The sequence below is a fragment of the Plodia interpunctella genome, chromosome 12, assembly GCF_027563975.2.
Source record: "Plodia interpunctella isolate USDA-ARS_2022_Savannah chromosome 12, ilPloInte3.2, whole genome shotgun sequence".
In the NCBI taxonomy this organism is placed as follows: domain Eukaryota; kingdom Metazoa; phylum Arthropoda; class Insecta; order Lepidoptera; family Pyralidae; genus Plodia; species Plodia interpunctella.
The window spans coordinates 7,960,264-7,971,397 of NC_071305.1; positions in this window are offsets into that span (position 1 = coordinate 7,960,264).

Sequence of the window (11,134 nt, forward strand, 5' to 3'; positions counted from 1 at the left end):
AAGTTTACTGGGACCACAGTTGTCGAAGCGATCCGAATTTATTGGTGTATTTTTTGGAATAGATAGTATGTACGTACATATGTCATTCTCCCAACTTAGGTATGAAGCGAGCCGTCCCACACGACGATTCAGACACGAGGCTCAGCCGATTCAGGTGTACGGCCCTGTGTAGTGAGCGCGGTGGAACATCAGTGAGACTGGCTGTGATGTACAGTTACGTGGGGAGAACGGGCGAGTAACTTTTTTGTAAATTATTAAAATCATTGGAATTGTTATGTCATGATTACACCACAATGGAAAGATACTACACTGATTAGTAAATGTTGTATTTATAATATAATATTAGTAGGATTTTTAGGATAGGATATATGTATAGGTAATAACAAGATCAAATCTTTATTTTGGTATTCATTATATTATATGTATACTAGCTTTTGCCCACAACTTCGTATGTGAGTAAAAATCCCGTGGGAATTTCAGGAAATCCCTTCTTAGTTCTCCCCTACCCTGTCCTAGGAACCTAGAAACCAAATTTCAATTTTCTACGCCCAGTTGTTTCGGCTGTGCGTTATCTGAGTTATATATATATATATATTTATCACATTTCTTCATACAGGTCTTTCAATTAAAAATAATACACAGATTCTCCTATGAGGGTCACCTAAATTATCTTATTTCCTAGGATTAAGACTTTTTACGTTACCTTCAAACACTGCCAAAAGTCATATGCGCCTAAAATCTCTAGACAAAATGCAATTTGCATATGTTAGCTTCCGCAGACTCAATATTAATAGCAATCAAAAGTAACTTTTGACTCATAGCGATAAGGTCTAAATTTGTGTGCATTGCATGTGGGTCGACGCGAGGTTTCCGACCTTGGCGACCACGTGCTCGCTGCGTGTTCCGATTCAAGCTGCAATCGGACAAACCGGTCCACAGCTGTTTAGTCTTTAGGGCTACCAACTTCTTTTTTTCGAGTGTGTTATAGTTAACATTGATTTTTAAAAAGTCGCCTAAAGGCATCTGACATGACTTATACCAACATCTACAGGGCCAAGTAATCACATACAAACGATCACATTTATGTTGTCCCTTTCTCACCTTCATAAGCTATAAGAAATAGAAACGTTATCGGTCGTATAATTTATTATACGATTTGTCTAAGTAGGTAGGCAGGTATTATGGCGCGGCGCAAGGCCGTGGTGTCAATGACTTTAGGTGTTTAATCTAAAAGAAAAAATGTTACCTACAAATCTGTATGTCTTTTTTATGGAATTCTGAAGTATAAGCATTGGACAATGAGAAGTTTCCCTTATCCGCCATATTGCGCCGTATTATCGCCGCAGAAAGAGCAAAAATCCCTTTGTTTGAATAACCAAGGATGCAGCCGCAGATGACTTATTTTCATTTATTTATCAAAAATTTTGTGGCGATTGGCGGGGCTGAGGCAGACGAGTGGGGTTAGCGGTTCCACTATGGCTTCACCCCTTTCCAAAAGGATCAAGAATTAAGCCCTGCCCTTTTACGTGTTGTCTGTACATCTGTTTGTCATTGTAACTGTTCACAAGTGAATAAACCGGGTCCTTCTCTATATTTAGTCCGTTAAGATATTTGATAATATGATAGTATTACCACAGATTAAATAATACCCCAGTATTTCTCTCACAGAATTGAGAGAGGTATTACTCACATATTTCTCTCACAGAATTGAGAAAAATATACATATTCGCTTTTCTGTGGTAATGACTCTGTCTGATGACTCATCTTTTTTGTCAATTTATGATGATGACATCGGCATTACCATTATCTTATCAGAAAACAAAATATTACACTGGTGTTATTATAGTCTGGGATCAATTTTATGGCAATATTAGTGTATACTGGTAAGCTGTTTTATAGTAGGTATTCATATACTACGAATATGGTAATCCTTGTGTTAACTGCAAATATAATATTTGATAACGACCTCTGTAGACACCTCTGTAATGGTCATCATAATGAACACACTGGAGGTCTCGGGTTTGATCCCCGGTCAGGTCAAGATGGAAAATTATCTTTTGTATATTTATCTACTTATAAAATTATAATGGAGCTAATATTTCATTTTTTCACGGAAGCACGACTAGGTAAGCAGTCGTCGACCGTCCACGAAAACAACGTAATCTGTGTGATTTTTTCATATAATTTATTTACTAGCGGCTTCTCCCGGTTTCGCTCGGGTAAAAATGATTTTACCCGAGCGAAATTTTTTATAATTGCTTAATAATAAAATAATTGCATAATAATAAAAGCATTTTGTATAATTGATTATGAAATCAATTATACAACTAAACAGGAACAAACAGATATTAGCATTTATATTATTATAATAAATATGGATACAACCTTGATAATTTTGGTCAAGGTCTTCAATAAAAAAATCGTCTTCTGGAAAGTTCCCGGCGTCAATTGCTTTTGATTGAGACTTGAATGAAGGTGGGGTCGAATTCTCTACGAAGTGCGGTCGGGTTGTCTACAACGCTTCATGTACAGTCGACATCACATAAAGCTATCCAAAAACATTTTGAATTTCGCCATTAATGCAGCTGCATAGAGTCCTGGTTGCTTTTCTGCTGAAACTGAAACAGCTCAACTATTTTCCATTCTCAACTGTACAACTTTTCGATTATACCTAACATGAAAAATGCGTTTGAGAAAAGTTTCATTAATTTTGTTAAGTCAACAATTCAACTTACTAGACTAACTTCTAGCGATAATGTTGACAAGTCACATCGATCTGCGAAGCAGCCATCACCAGTCGCAGATAACTGTATGATGTGAGCACCACGAAATAGAAAGCAAGGGCGATGACCCCGAGCGGCGTCGGAGCGCCACATCTGTGAGGCTAGCATGATGACCGTTTCACTATAGCATAAACTATAGTTAGCTATAACTTTGTATATATACTATATTATATATGGACCGCCGCTAACTCACGATTACCAATTAACATCACAATACATAAAGAGTTTCAGGGTATTGTGTACCTACCTACCTATATTCCCTTAGTATGAGATCACTGATCGATCAACCATCGTGTGCTTGCGCTGATGTCATCAAAGATAAATAGATTGACTTTTTTTGATTGAGAATTTGACACTGATTACCATCGAGAGGTGAATACTCGTAGTTTCTCGCTTATCGCTGCATGTTACTATTTGGGCTCCGGTTGCATTTGTGACTGTGACATCGTCGTAAAGACCGACGTCACGTCGCGAAAGAAATCTTAAAACTTTGATGACGTGGCCATGATTTTCAACCAGCAACGCCTCACTTTTGCATTTATAATATTAAGTAGTATGGATTTGTAGCTTCTGTATGCATTGACATATTTATAAGTAACATATTCGTTAGTTATAAGTATTCTAATGTTGCTGTAGGACATACCATTTACTTAGGCTATTTATTTTGCATTTGCGTCACTATAGACAACTTTGAGAAATTATAAGATGCACTCATTATTTGTAAACTTTTGTACTGCCCAAAAAAGAGGTGTTGTGATTTCAGCAAACATGTTTATGACAAAGAATCAGCTAAACTTAAAATAGGCCTGGATGACGAGGAACTATTAATATACCTGTCAATGCGCCAAAAGAGCGGTATTCATCACTGAAGAATTACTGGACAATAAAGACATGTTATAAAATAAATCAGTAATTACTAACGATGGATTTGACGAATAATGATGTCAATATTGATGTAACACGACGGAATTGTATTTGGACCAGTCTAAATGAAGCAGCGATATTCACATTTATTTCGACTGGGTTATAAATAATTCCCAAGAGGAACTTTCAACAAAATTCGAGCAGTAAGTAAAGACAATTTACGGACAATTTGCGTTTGTAGACAATTTACGGATCAGGCGAATGAATCATGATAGTAGGTATCACCTTCTCTGGGAAATAATTTAATTGAATTCGTAGTTAAAAAAGAATCGCAATTAAATTAATCATACTTGAACTTCAGAAATCGCAAAATTTATTGAATGTTCTATAAAATCATGTAACAGCAGGCTCTCACGTCACGAGTCAAGATCACAGACAGAATAAGAAAGTGCCAAGGTCGCATACCTATATTTAGATTGCACTTGAACCACTCTCCTACATTTAGCCCTTCGCAGCTGCATGGCACAGTCAACACAAAACACGTTTTTCTTCGGCGGAATTAAGAGGATTTTATTTTTATAAATTGTCTATTCAAATTACACAGTATAAAAAAAAAAACATCCTAAAATATTGAACCATCAATTTTCCTTAAACAGTGTCATGATATTGAGCAGGTTTATTTTCCAAGCTTTTTGTCATATGAAAGATCAAGTGTAGGTATAATAAATAGGTATGAGTGGACAAAAATTAATGTCTATTTTAAAGCGGAAGCTTCCTGAGAGCATCAACTCGAGTCATGCTTACAGCAAATTGTTAAAGGAATTAATGCGATATTACAATCGGATTCTTGAAACATAGCTAAAAACACTCGGAACAAAATTATCTATGATACAAAAAAACTAAACGAGAATCGGTTCATCCGTTTGTGAGTCACGATGCCACAGACAGATACACAGATATACACGTTAAACTTATAACACCCCTCTTTTTGCGTCGGGGGTTAAAAAAGAAATAGCCAAAACAAAAAATATATACGACCCGGTTTCAACTAGTAAACTGCTATTCTATGCTGATATTTCAGACTTGTTATTTAGAGATGATTGAGACAATTGAATACAGTCACATGAGTCCACCAAACAATCTGATTGACGATTACGCAGTGTTTTGCGGGAGAAACGTGTCTCGTATGTTGGATTTAGACTAGAATCTTCTTCATATACTTAATTCTCGTCTAACTATATTTGTAGGTAAAACTTACAAGTTTTCCCTACAAATAGGATGCGCAATTTTCTCTACCGCATGTACAGGTTAATATTCATAAAGCGAAAAGTAAAAAAAAATCCTAGTTTTTAAATCCTACGTCTAAATGTTAGCTAAGTAAATACAGTGTTTTTAGATTATTTCACCTTCAAAGATTGATATTAAATTGTCCGACTTGCTAGACTAGTGGTGTTGAAAGATTTCAAAACTTATCGCCTCTGGATTTTATAAAATCGTACCTATTTTTTTTTATATAGAGAGAAGCACAAAAACGCACAGTCATCTCAAGTATAGTCATATCATTTTATGTAAATAATACATAAACGTAACTCAATATTTGCTGTAATAAATGAGTGCCATTTCAAAGCCGTAATACACGTAGTGTACATATTTACAAAGGAATCATGACCTGCCCCATGCATTTTGTTTACCTTTGCGTGTCTGACGCCCCCTTTGACGTAGACATATAACGTAAATTATGAAATGTTTGTGAAGAGTGAGATAATAAACCAATAAAGTGACTAATGACTTTGTAGTGTAAGTGACTAATACGTTATAATGCTTTAATACATTTAGTGTCTTTGTTCGTATTTAATATTTTCTTTTTTATTAAAATTTTACTGTAGACGCAATTTCTTAAACTAGTTATTGATACCCTTTCTAACTAAATGTCCTAGCGTGAATCGTTATGCGTAAAACGTTATGCTTAAAAATAATTTTGCCATAATAGAGTATGCTATTATAATATGGCTTAAATTTTTATGCTTATAGATAGAGACCCAATTATGTAGTGTTATTACACCAATTATGCAAGGACAGTAGGTAATGATTGTGTGCTGTGTAATTGTGATAAATTACAGTTTATCATACTGTGTGTAGACTCCATGGTCTAGTCTAAGTAGGTATGTTTATGCACGTGAGTGGGAAAAATACCAGAGTCCATAATAATCTGTTTTATTTTTAGCGTGTTTTATCGACATATTTATTTGTTATATTGTAATTGGTACGAGTGAGCTTTATTTTAATCCTGATAACGATACAGAGTGAGTCGTGTGGTAGCGTGTGGTCCTGCCCTTGAATAGGACCACTTCACGTGTCGTACAAAGCGATTAGGTGACATAAGCATCCCCAAGGGTTGACAGGCAGGCAGCCGGTAGTAAAAGCATAGCCAAATCATCGAAATTTAAAGGTTGATTTTTTACACAGCGTCACAGCTCAGGGAACACGCGAGGATGAGACAGAATATCTTTTTCGGGCAAATTCGTCCCTTTTCATGAAAACGCTCGTACGTATTTCAGGAAGTGAAAAGAGATAAGTAATATCAAATTATTTTGAGAAAATAATTTTCCGGCAAACAGAGAGGACAAAGCTATATTATAATAGGTATTTATTTTACATACGATTATCAGCCATATGATTCGTTCGATCTTCAGACAGAGAGAAAAAAATAATATGTTAGGTTAGGTTTCTCTCTTACTTAATGGTCAATTATTTTCAGTTCTAATGAAACCAGAATATGATATTGGAACAGAACTAACCGTTGAGTCGGTTGTAATTCATAAAAATAAGAAAGTTAAAAATAAACGCAAAATGAAACGAAAACGAAGTAAAACCTTGACTATGTAATTAACTTCAAATAAAACAGTGGGAAATAATGTTTCAGATTTCAGTTGATTGTTTTGTTACTTACATAAATTTTTTCGTTATCTATAAATAGCTATAAAGCGGTGATGGCTCAGTGGAAAGGTCCCAGGTTCGAATTCAAAGAAAAGAAGGAGCCAACGTTAGTTTTTAAGCCAATCTTACTCATGTTACTGGAAGTATTGAACAATCTGTAGGTACTCATATACTATATGTTGAAGTAATTAAACGCACCTCGAATTTGACAGTTGTCTATGTCATTACTGTTTCTCTCTCTCTCTCTCTCTCAGCTTCGACTATTACGATGTGTATTTTGTTCTCTGAAAAAATCCCAATAAATCTCGGTTCATCCTGTGGCTTCCTCTTACTTTGATCTATAATACTTCATTACAGTAGTTTTCATCGACCATCACTTACTTCCGGCGAAGGAAAACATCGTGAGGAAACTTGCACTCGAGCGGTAATTTAGCATTAAATGTTCATTCCACTTTTAAATTACGACGACATAAGGAATAATATGACAGTAAGATGTGATACCTAAATAGATTTATATTAAAAAAAAAATATTTCAGGAAATTATAGTACCTTCTATTAATATTGTAGAATGACTATACAACTCATATATCTATTAAAATGATTTTCTATAATGGAACGAGAAAAAAAAAACTAAGCAATTTAGAAAAAAAATCGCGTGCAATAAAATAGCATATTACACATACATTGCGTCAGACACGTGATATGATGAATCTAACTTAACCACATTAGAATCAAGTTGTGCATTATCATTGAAAAATCGCCTCTATCCCATCCACATAGAGATCCTTGCAAAGTAATTTAAATAACGTAATAAATTCGTGAAAATAATGGTTGTTCTTTTCTCAAGTTTAAACCACGTGTAGAAACAAAATTTGAAATACTTCTCGCTAGTAATAAAATGAAAAAAAAACTTATGAAATATCTATGCCAAACTATTTCAAGATAACTTAACGTCTACCGCCATCTAGCGGCAGAAGCCGATACATTACTGACCGTAGTGTGCGGACTTCTTCATCATGTTTCCCTTCACCGATTCTCTTAATTCCATTAATCGAAAATTATTTTACATGACATTGTACAATGTCGTCTACCCTATGCCTCAAAGGTAGATCTTTAGACGAAGAATTTCGACAGATTTTTCTTAACTAAATCATATTTATTTACCACATAGTAATCATGAGGGTCATGAGAGCGTTTTACTCTTTCGTCTCCACTTCGCGAGATTATTGGCATCCCTATACTATTACATAAAAAAGTTTAAATAAAGGAAACAGACAGAATATTGTCACTTTCGCACCTTTTTATATTTGTAATTTACAGAACGAGACAGAATATAGGTACTTTAGATTAAAGCAGGTATACTTTAACGTTTATATGAATAACAGGGATAATTTATAAATTACGTAGGTACCTAACATAGATTCAATTAATCATACAGTTGCAAAAATAGAATAACGGTTGTTTGAGAACCAATTTGTTTTTGTCAGAATTCCGTGTGTTTAAGGATCATAGGTATTATATTATTAATTCAGTAATGCAAGAATGTAAGGTAGCGAAGGTCAAAGAAGATCACAAACACAAGCTGTCCTTGGCCATAGTTCAATGGATTGTTCGGTGAAGAAAAATACGATCTGACTAATAGGCAATAACAATGACTACCTGCAGACATTTACATGTTCGGAATTCAAACTTCATTCGAATTAAAAAAATATATTGTGAAATATATGATCGAGTTTAATTTAAAAGTCAATTATTGGCTTTTAAATTAGACGCGATCACGTGAATTTAAGCATGTTTATGTAGAAACAGCTTAAATAAAAAAAAATATATAGTTCTAATACTAATTGAATTTTAAAGGTCAATATTTAGTTACCTATGAAGTTATTTTTTTTTACTATTTTTATGTTAAGAACCAGTATTATGTTGGAAATAAAAAATAAAATAAAAAGTTGAATGCATTTGAAATGTTATCGATATTTGAATCGTACAATAGTGATAAATCAAGAAGCAAGGGAATTCGCATTTGATAAGCGGAGTGTTTGGCCGTTAAATGTAATTATATTATGCAAGCAACTGTTCGTGCTTGCTGTGCGCCTCGACGGCCGCGCAGACAGCGGCGGCGGCGGCGGCTAGTGTTGCGCTTGGGCAGTTTATCGATATCGATAGGCGTGAAAAGTTAAATAATTTTTCACGCCTATCGATATCTTATATATTATCTTTTTATCTCAATATTCTACTCGATATTCGTTTTCATTAGTTTTTATTTACTTTGAACTAGATTCCATGTCCTTCTCCATACCCCAGTAGTAAGGTACATTATATGCCAATTTCAAGAAGATTTGTTGAGTAGATAGAGCTTGGCGTGATGGGGTAACAAACAAACTTACTTTCGCATTTACACATTTACAACATTACACTAACAGTAACATGTTTGTAGTCTGAATATCCGATTAAACAATAAGTAAATAAAATAAATAAATATATTAGGACAAATCACACAGATTGAGCTAGCCCCAAAGTAAGTTCGAGACTTGTGTTACGGGATTCTAACTGATCGATACTATATTTTATCAAAATCAAAACAAATCATTTATTCAGAAATTAGGCCTTCACAGGCACTTTTTCACGTCATATTCTAAATTAAATGATATTTACCAAAGCTACGAACTACTAGCATTTCAGAACGACAACAGCTGAGAAGAAATTCCGAAAGAAATTCATTCAAACAGTGTTGGTCCCTATTATGCTAGAAGGGCTTTTTGAATATAAATTTATGTATAATTTTTTATCAGTAATATAACAATGTAAGTACACAATAAAGTACAAAAGTCAAAAGGTATACTGAAACATATTATGATTGTGATCAAGTGCTGATGAAAGGAAAATATATATTTATACAGGGTGTTAATTTGCATTCTTGCCATATTCACACAGCTAATAGTACTAACCAATACCAATCAGTTTAGTTTAATTTGAGACATCCTAGAATAACGCAGGCTGAGTAATCAATAAACTTAAATTTACAGGACACTGAGGAATAAACCAATTTTTTCGAGTGCATTCATAAGTCGCAATAGGAATAAATCTAGTGGGCGTGGCCGTCTGGCACGGCCGAAATCACCCGAAACAGCGCATGTAAATGAATAATTTCAGATTTCCCTTCCTACTTTACGGGCTTAGGACCGACAGAAATACCTATTTTTAATTAATTAGTTTTATTTTTTTATTACATTATCCCTCATTTCTTCAGAGATCAAAAAGTTAAAACTTATTTTTGTTTTTATAAATTAGGTATTTTTGGCGTAGTTAAAAAGCTGAAATCATCCTATTTACAATTAATTCGTCTATTTACAACACTAAATTAATCTAAGTAAAAAAAATCTAAGTCTTTCTAAGTAATTGTTCGAAGTGCTCACCATTTTCACGAATGCACAGTCTTGCACGGCGTAAAGAATTTCGTTTTAGTTTTCGTAAAACGTACAAATCCTGTTTCAGTTTATCGAATGCTGAAACGATTCGTTCGCGTAACACTTCAACACTGTTGATTTCTTCAGTGTACACCAAACGTTTAACATCACCCCACAAATAATAATCTAATGGAGTTAGGTCTGGGGACCGTGCTGGCCAGTTTACTGGACCTTCACGCCCGATCCAGTTATTACCGAACTTGCGGGTCAAGTATTCACGCACTTGGATTGCAAAATGTGGAGGAGCACCATCCTGTTGGTAATAAAAGTTTTGCAGGGAAGCGAGAGGAACGTCATCCAGCATCTCGTTTATAACGTGATCCAGCAACTCCAGGTACGTTGAGCCGGTAAGACGGCCCTCAATAAAATAAGGTCCGAGTAAATGTCCGTCTATTATGCCAGCCCAGACATTTAAACCAAATCGGTGTTGAAAAGAGTGTCTTTTTATCTTTCTGGGGTTTTCGTCCCGATAACTCCACCAGTGCTCATTATGGATATTGAATACACCAACTCTTGTGAACAAACTTTCGTCTGTCCACAAAATGTTGGCGTTTCGGTTGTCTAGCAGCCAGCGACAAAATGTGATTCGTGCATTATTATCCTGTGGGAGCAGATCTTGTACTTTTCTAAAGTGAAACGGGTGTTTCTGTTCACTTTTCAATAGTCTCCACACTGTCACGTGGCTCACATGGAAGTGTCGTCCTGCCTCACGGGTACTGGCACGGGGCTCTACTTCGAAGTAGTCTAGAATTAATTCCTGCAACTCTACAGTAAGCCCTACACTGCCTCGAGCTTGCGCGTGTCTTGGGACGTCAAACTGACGAAAGTCTCTCAATCGCTGTGTGGCCGCAAGCATAACCTGGCGGGACGGCCTCCTTTGATGTGGAAACATTTCCGCAAACATATTCACGGCTTGCCGCAAACTGTCACCACATATGGCATACAAGCGCACCATTTCCACCAACTCGTGGTTGGTATACGCTTCAGTCATTTTCTTGATTTGATTGTGATACGCAACTTAAACAACACGGACCGAGCAGAGCGAGCGGAGCGAGCGAAATCTTGACATCCGCCGTGCGTCGG